Source organism: Hyposmocoma kahamanoa, unplaced genomic scaffold, assembly GCF_003589595.1.
Source record: "Hyposmocoma kahamanoa isolate Upper Pololo Valley unplaced genomic scaffold, ASM358959v1 277, whole genome shotgun sequence".
Lineage (NCBI taxonomy): Eukaryota > Metazoa > Arthropoda > Insecta > Lepidoptera > Cosmopterigidae > Hyposmocoma > Hyposmocoma kahamanoa.
The window spans coordinates 271,634-280,800 of record NW_020653774.1 but is presented as its reverse complement, the minus strand read 5'-3'; positions in this window follow the sequence as shown (position 1 = coordinate 280,800).

Genomic DNA, 9,167 nt, shown 5'->3' with positions numbered 1-9,167 from the left:
TTAGCTGCTTCATGGCACCGATGCGCGCCAATATGCACGAAGCACGAGCCACCACTTCCGCGCGTAACGCTCTAACAGACACAAAATTACACATTTTATTAAAACAATATATTATCAATAAAATAATTGGGACACATGATACTCGTCACTTATACAGTGCTAACAATATGAAGAGGCTGGTCATGTTATCTTCATTTTAACACTTATGAACATAAGATAATATTGTAACGCAAAGTTATTGGTAAATGATAACTTACTAAATATACATCAAAAAGAAAAATGAAAAGAAAAATTTGGTGAAATTACAGGCACATGGGAATCGTCAACTTATATCTCAGGGTGACGGGTGCAATAGTAGTGCCCCTCAGATCTTTGCAATTTAAAGCTCTGAGAGTGCCACGCAGTAACTGTCATGCACAGGCGTGTAGCTTAGCATCAGGCGCACGGCTTGTTCGTTATGTCACATTATGTTATAAAAAAAACTTCCCTTTGAAATCCAAACCAAAGTCAACTTCCTCCCTGTACTTACTAAACTAACCATACCATACAAGGGTTAACAACCAAAACAACAAATCGTACTCGACTGGTGTACATAGTGCGCACTATAAGTTTCCTGAACTGACCACTTACATAAACAATATTTAAAAAGTAATTACAATATTTGAAAATGGAACTCTTTGGCTGTAGAATACACTTTGTTTCATCTAACTGTCACTTGTTTTTTTTTACATTGTGGCCTCATTTTAGAAATTGGTAGTCTACATCACCATGGATTTAACTCGTGAAAATTTTCGTGGTATGATTTTCTACGACTTTAAGTGTAATTTAACAGCTCAGCGGAGTTTCGCTTGGCTCCAAACTGCTTTTGGCGATGAGGCACCATGCAAGACGAGTATTTATAGTTGGTTTGCAGAATTCAAACGCAGTCGCGTGAATCTCAGTGACGATATTTTGTGATGGTCGCCCATTCACTGCTGTGAACAACAAAAACGTCGATGCTGTGCTGTGATCAAAACAGACAGGCATGTGACATACCATGAGATTGGGGCATATTTAGGCATAGGCATGAGTCAAATAGAATCAATACTACACAAACATTTGGGTGTGAAGTGAAGTGAAGTTGTGCTCTCGGTGGATCCCACACAATTTGACTGAGGCTCAAAAAAGGGATCCGGTCACTTAGTGCAATGCCATGCTTACCAGATTCAACGAAGGGTAGTCAAATTTGATGTGAGACGTAGTAACAGGTGACAGAGCATGGATTTATAGTTAAGATCCCAAAACAAAGCATCAATCGAGCGTATGGGTCTTTCGGGATGAGCCGAAACCAACCAAAGTGGCGCGCGTGCAAAGTGCCTCTAAGCGGATGATTGTTTTTTTTTAATAAAACTAGACACGTGGCTACTGTTGCTTTGGAGAATCGTTGTACCGTGAATAGTGATTGTTACTCAACTATTTAATTGCTGGAGGTTATTGACCAACTCCGTAAACGCCGTATCATCTTGCGCCACGATAATGCCAGTTCTCACACGACCAGATAGACAAATGAATTTTTGAACCCCGACCCGGTCCCGACCTGGCACCTTGTGACTTTTATTTATTTCCAAAAATTAAGAACCAGTTATGATTTTCATCACCTGAAGAGGCTGTCGAAGAGTATGAAAAATATCTTTCAGAGATTGTCACGGAGGAGTGGCATAAATGTTTTTTTCAAAATTGGTTCATTAGCATGAAAAAGCGCATTGACGTTAACGGAGAATATTTTGAGAAACAATAAATTCATGTCTGACCATTTATAGTATTTTTTCTTATTCATTCCGGAAACTTATAGTGCGCCCACGTATAAGACCACAATTTGTACATTATATATATATATATATATACAAAGCAACAAGTTCTTACTCACTGATAGAATTAGAACGCATAATTCCCGATATAGTGGAAAAAGATATTTATACCGTTGTACGCGAATAGGTCCCAAAGCAAAGATACAATTATGAGATGACCTGAATGTGGAAAATATGAAAGAGTGATCAACGACCTGTAAAAACTATAATGTATAGAGGGGGTATTTGTGCACTTTTATGAAGTACACCCTGGCCAGTTTCCGCCGTATGTAAAAAAAAAACAAGACGGCCGCCATACAAATTTCAAGGTCTTCTATCACGGAAACTATTACAGATAGATAGGACGTGCTCGAAGGAATGTCATAGAGAGTAACAGTGATCAACTGCCTGTGTTAAAAAAAATTCAAGTTTGCGAACTGGAAATGGCGGTCGAAGAAAAACTTGCTTCGATCTGTCTAAAAATTGTCATGCGGGGGTATTTAGGTGTCATAAAAAGGTGTAATTTGGGGTCAATAGTTTATTTTCGCCACTTTTATATATGGCTGTCATGTAAGCTTTTTTTCGTTAAAAATGGCTGCCTAAAGAGACTTGCTCTGCAGGCTGATTTTAATTCAAATCGGAATCGATCCGATCGGGTAGCCCATTCGAGTCTCGAAATCAGATGGATTTCCGAACCTGATTCCTACTAGGTATATCTTTCTAATTTGTGAGTTAAATCAACTATTGTTCCGATTTGAAATGGCACGAGTTTCCAATCGGCCAGTTGTGAATCGCAATTATGCGCCTCGACTCGGAAGAGACGCAGTTTCCAATCGGGAGAGGCAACCAAAATCAAGCTGCTGATTCAGCTGAAAATTGGCATATGGAGGTCTCTAGAAGTGCCGGAAAATAATAAAATAATTTGTGGTCAAAATTTGTTGTTCTCCATTTTGAAATATGACCGCCATAGATGTGAAAATTGGCATGTGCAAAAAAGACAATTGGCTTGATAATAATTTATGATCGACATTAGTTTTTCGCCATTTTTCAATATGGCCGCCATACAAGCGTTTATAAAAATTTGCTGTAATTCAACTAAAAATCCGCATGTGGGGTTTCTATAATAATATGCAGTCAAAATTTATTTTTCGCCTTTTTATGACTGCCATACAAAATTTTTAGCGGCAGATAAAAATTTGCTCGTTATTAAATTAAATTAAAATTCGACTGAAAATCGGCATATCAGTGTCTCAATGAGTGTTTAATAATAATTTGCGGTCAAAATTTATTTTCCGGCATTTTTCTATATGGCTGCCATACAAACGATTTTGGCGGTAGATAAAAATTTCTTCTAATTCGATTGAAAATGGCATGGGTTCAATCATAATTTGGGGTAAAAATTTTGCCTGCTTTTTTCGATATAGCCGCAGTACAAGCTTTCTTTTTTTATGTATAATGTATGGTTGTCGAAAAAACATGCTTTGCGCAGACTTGACAGAAAATTGGTACGAAAAGATTTCTAGGATTATCTGATAATAATTAGTGGGCAAAATATATTTTACAATCTTTAAATATGGCCGCCATTGAAGAGCTATTTTAATTTTTTTAAATAAAGTCATGAGTGCCGCGGCCGTAGGCAAAGGTCCGCGGAGGACGAAGCCCGAAGCGTCCGCACGCCATCATACGGAGGTAATATACGGAGGCGTATTACGAATACAAGATTTCACAAATATAAAATACTAAAAATGTAAGGCATACTTCCCCCGATGTAGCGGAAATAAGATACCTATAATAGCGTTGTTGTATCTCGACTGTCTTTGTGTTAGATTCCTTTACTTTGGAAGCTACGCCAAATTCAAATAATTAAGAGGAAAAAAATGCCAAACTTCTGCGGAATTTCCTATATTATGAATAACAGAATAACGATAACTCTGATGGCAATACCCAGAATACTCAGACCAAAACCAACTTAGAAATGTTCGTTTCTTGAATTAACCCAAATCGGGAATCGAACCCACACCACCACCGAAGAGCATGAGCACTCCCCGTAATCTGAACCTGACCATACACCGCAGGCCAACCCCACCATAGGTGGGGTACAGGGCTCGTGCTTGTAATATAAGTGACCTACATAAATGTAATAACTAATATATACTGACATTTAATGTTTAGGTGCTTGAATATTTTTTGTTCTAGATATTTATTTTATTCACACCCTATATAAATATACACGTAGCAAGAAATTGTTACACAGTTTAGTACTGCCATGTCCTAGATTTGATAAACAAACTAAATCAAAAAGGATGTTGGTAACCACCACGGTTGATAACATGATGAAGCGGATGCAAGCGTATGCATCACTTTACAAGTTTATAACCGTTGCGTTATTTCGCATTGAGATTAGTAATAATGAATGTCTTATTCTAGAACTCGAAGATACTAAAACAAATTCTAATTTTTATAAGTGCAAATACTGTTTATTGACACTATCGTAAAGTGTAACATGTAACTTATTAATAAACACAATTTTTTCCAGGCAAACCATGTGAGGTCATTACCAAAAATAAAAATAAATAACAACAATGGTCGCCAGTACTAGGTTAAGTATCTACAGATAAATAATAATGTCTTGTTAACGGGTATAGATATGCATAAATAAGAATACTATTCACACGTTCACACTTTGTTCGGTTGTAATTTCTTTCCATTATGATGGGGCCCTTAAAATATTGAACTATATTTATTATAGTATATAACTTTGTGTACGAGGAAAATAGTACAGAGATTATGTACAACTCTTTTATAGTGTAATATCATTTGAGCACCTTACTCTGGTAGGTAAATAACCTACTCCCTACTTTACTTTATAATGTTTACAATCTTAATGTATTAGAATACGAAGCACTTTCTTCCCCGATATACATTTGAGTGGACCATATAGGTACCTATCCTATTTTGAGAAACTATTTTTTTAATCTAATTCCACTTCCTTCATCCTTTCTTCCAAAAATGTTCTTAATTCCAATAAAATAAGTTCACCTTTTTGCAGTGGCATAAACGCGAACATTGAGTTCAAACTCTTCAAACCTTAGAGGATGGAAAAAAATGAAAGAAAAAAATAAAAAGTTTCCATAGTCTAAGCTTCAAACTGTTTTATGTTCTCCTATAGTCTTTGTCAAGCTTTGTAGTGTTCCACAGAAAAAAAAATCAAATTAATAAGAAAAGGGTCGACGTAAATTTATAGCAGCGTCCTACAAAATATGCCTTTTTAACCGACTTTAAAAAAAGGAGGAAGTTCTCAATTCGTCTGTAGGTTTTTTTGTATGTATGTTACGCGATAACTCGGGCATTTGGTAACTGATTTTGATAATTCTTTTTTTTTGTTAGAACGAGGGTATCTCATATGTGAACCCATTTAAATTTGAAGAAAATATTCCACCCTAAGGGTGAACTAGGGGATGAATAACTTTTGAGGTCGGTTTTTTTAGTACTGTGTACCGAGATTATTTAATACACAACAAAACAATAAATATGTTAATTAATGGTATATGTACAGCTGTATATTTTACCATTAATTAGTGATCATTGACCTTAAACGAGTTTGATCATTTAAATTGATTATTGATAAATCAGTTTTCGAGTTAATTACACTATACTCCATAAAATTTAGCTAGCTTAGAAATATATCTCATACTTAGATAGTTAAATAGATAACACGTTTATTCAGCACAAATACATACTTCCCTGCTTAATTTGCTTTACTTTTCACATTACCAAGTAAAAGTGTAAAATGTAAAGCAAATAATGTAAATAGTATAAGTAATGTAGGTAAGCGTAAGGTAGTAATAATAACGTAAGTTTACAAACATAATACTAAATTATAATTATAGCTACCAAATGTCAATATACATAATATGGGTACGGAAATTCAGATTCCCAAGTATCAAATCCATCGATTAAGGAAATATCTATGTAGCGAGACATATCTGCTCAGACAAAAGTTGTTTTTTGTATTCACGCTTAAATCGTTTTTTATTATTGATGTCACGCAACGGAGGAGGAATAATTATCATTCCAGCACTTACTGGCGCGATACCTGAAACCGCCGCGAAAAGCAGTTGTTCAGTGTTTTGGGATGTAAATAACATTTTTACAAACTAATCGGAACTTACTCCTCTTTACACGTTGTATCCAATTAATTTGATGTGGTATTTCCTGGTTTTAACTATATCAAACATTAGGCAGGCCAAATATAGTTTCTGATGGGCCACCATTTTCAGAATGCCGAATTTGTATAGGGCGTCTTATGTGTGCGAAGAGAAATTCGAAAACAATAACGAGCACAAGAATTTTGCAATCACCGAATGTTTTTTCGAACTTCGTGAACCAGTGACTGGACACGGTCAGGGAAATCAACAATAGATATTCAATTATCTACTGAACTATAACACATTTAAATCAGCTAACAATGTCATGGTAACCGGAACCAGTCGGAATAGGCTGTGCAAAATCGCGGGCGCCTACTATTGACACTCAAAAAATTCTAACACGTTTTTATTTTATTACTACATACAAATTTATAAATTTAGACAGTTTAATATATTTTATCTGCCTCATAAATAGCGATAGGCGCGACTATTTATTCATTCAAACTGCCTCCGTGGCATGGGAATGGTTGCCATGCTGGACTGCCACGCAGAGGTCCCAGGTTCGATTCCCGGGCCGGTAGAAATATTTGTATGGCCTACAATTATTTCTCTAGCGAGTTTGGGTGTAATTTGTGGTTGTCTATGTGTGTGTCCATGGCACCCGCGACACAGGGTTTCCCTAGTACGGGGCTATGTCGAGTGTGTTCGTTATTTATTTATTTATTTTCAGTTTTGTTTCTGTACAAGTAAAATCACACAAAGTAGCCCTTAACACGTAAGATTTCTAAAATTACTATCAAACAATTTTTCGAGGGAATGAGTTGATAGACTCTATATTTTCGATATGTCCCATTTCCATCCAAACTTTTCTTGTGGACATACCTTGAACGTGTTAAGTTGTGAAAATAAACCTGAATATTATTGAATTTGTTAGTGAATTTATAGTGAATTAATAATTTTATTGTACAAGTTATTTCATTATATTACAAATTAAGATAGGTCCATTATTTAATTTTTTGTTGAATTGATGGTCAATTATTTTTTATGTGAAATTACTCCACTAGTTTATTATAATTATTAATACAAAGATCGAACACTCAGAAAAAATCCTTCGATTCGGCCGGATTCCAACCGACGTTTTCTAGCATTACCGCGCCAGACGCTAAGTCACGGAACGAACCAGCGGACCTTAAGAATATTTCTATGCGCTTGTTGTCGTGTTATATTTGGTTTTTCAACGACTTTTTAGCCGTAGCGCCATCTATGTGAAATCTACGAAAGTATTTCGTCACCCAGTTAGATATCTTTACAGCTACCAGCCTCGGCTAGAGGTGTCGCTATTCACTGTATTTAAATATTTATTGAATTGGTATACATTTATTTTTTTTATGAAATTACTCCACTAGTTATTAATTATAATTATTAATAATTAACTCGACGTCTGTCGTCGGTTCGAATCCGGCCGGATCGTAGGAATTTTATTCTGAGTGTTCAATCTTTGTATTATTATAGGTCCATTATTAATTATTATTATTATTTAATTTTTTTCTGTTGTAAACATTTATTTTAATTAAGTTTTTCCGATTCGCTTAGTCTCCTAAATCCGCATCATACACAAAGGTTTTCTTGTTTTTTAAATAAAGTTAAATAAATTATATAATATTGGCTCCAAGCCACACCGCGAAAAGCAAAAAAAAAAACTAAAAAAAACATGACGTCAAAGAAGCTGTCAAGTGTCATTCTAAATTTCTGTCTATTTCTCACCCACTGTAAAATCGTACATTTTCCTCGGTGAATTTTGTCGATATTCACCGATCAATTTTTAAGTAAAAACGCGTGTGTTCTACAACTTGACATTGGCGAAATCATCGATTACTTCGATGAGGCCATAACATTTAAAAGAAAAAGAGACGGGGGTAGAATAAAACTTTCTATAAAATAATATTAATTTGTGGATAGAAGTAATAATCTTTGCGCATTCTAATCGGGCAAAATTTTACGGAGTACTGCTATTCTCAAACCAGAAAGATAATATACTGTGCCATTATCCCGTTACTTACAAAAATGTTTACGAAGTTACGAACTTTAAAATCTCATTTTAGTTTTTGTTTTTTATTTAATCAAGCGAGAATTGCATTGGAAGCAGGTACACAATAGAGAGATTGACCGCTTTATAGTATAGTATGCGTTTAGTAGACCGATGAGGGTTCCGCTGGTTTCGCACGTGCTGCAGCTACCGGCAGCCGCGTGTCTCGGCTTTACGCTCGTGCTCGTCACGTTCTCCGGTTTCTTTTTGTGCGGTTCGTACAACTACACGCACATCCCACGGCAATACATAACAAATGAACTATACAAGCAGATAAATCCGAAACTAACATTGTCGAAGACAAAACCAGACTGCGACTACAGTTCCACATTGGAGAGCAAAGAGACTCTTAACAGCTGGGAGGTTCCGCGCAAATACGATGACTTCTCAGCGAGCGGCCTGGCGAACGGTAGCTTCGCGCCGGCACAATGCAACCCTCTGCTAAGCGTGGCGATCATCGTCACTTACCGCAATCGCCAAAAACAACTTGACATATTTCTGCCATACATGCACAATTTCTTAAGGAAACAAAACATACATTACAAGTAAGTACTATGCTGTTATAGTTCAGTCTTTGGATTTAATTTATTTTGTGTCTCGGAGAAAAAGGATCAATCATCAAAAAAGATGACCATTTACATTTTTTTGCTTGCTGCTTGTGCAAATTTAAAATGATCATTTAAATATATGCCATTAGTAAATAGACAATACTGTTATACGCCTAAGGTTTGGTCAGGCACTACAATTATACTAAGTCAAGTATACAACCTGTTTCTATAATGAAATGAGGTATGGGTTATGAACAATCTTAAGGATTTAACTTTTTATGGAATTGATTTTGAATTATTTTTATGTGTAATTACTCCACTAGTTTGTTTTACTTACTAATCTAAAGATCGAAAACTCAGACAAAATCCCTGCGATCCGGCCTCAGCTGTAATAAATAGTTAAGTTGGCATAATGAACCTTTGACAGTAATGGTGGCAGATAGAATAGCATTATTTTGGAATTGGTGATCATTAATGATTAACTAAACCCATTCTCTTAAGATTTTTAATTAACAACTAGTTGATATCAGTCTGCATAGTCCAATATCAACTAGTTGTG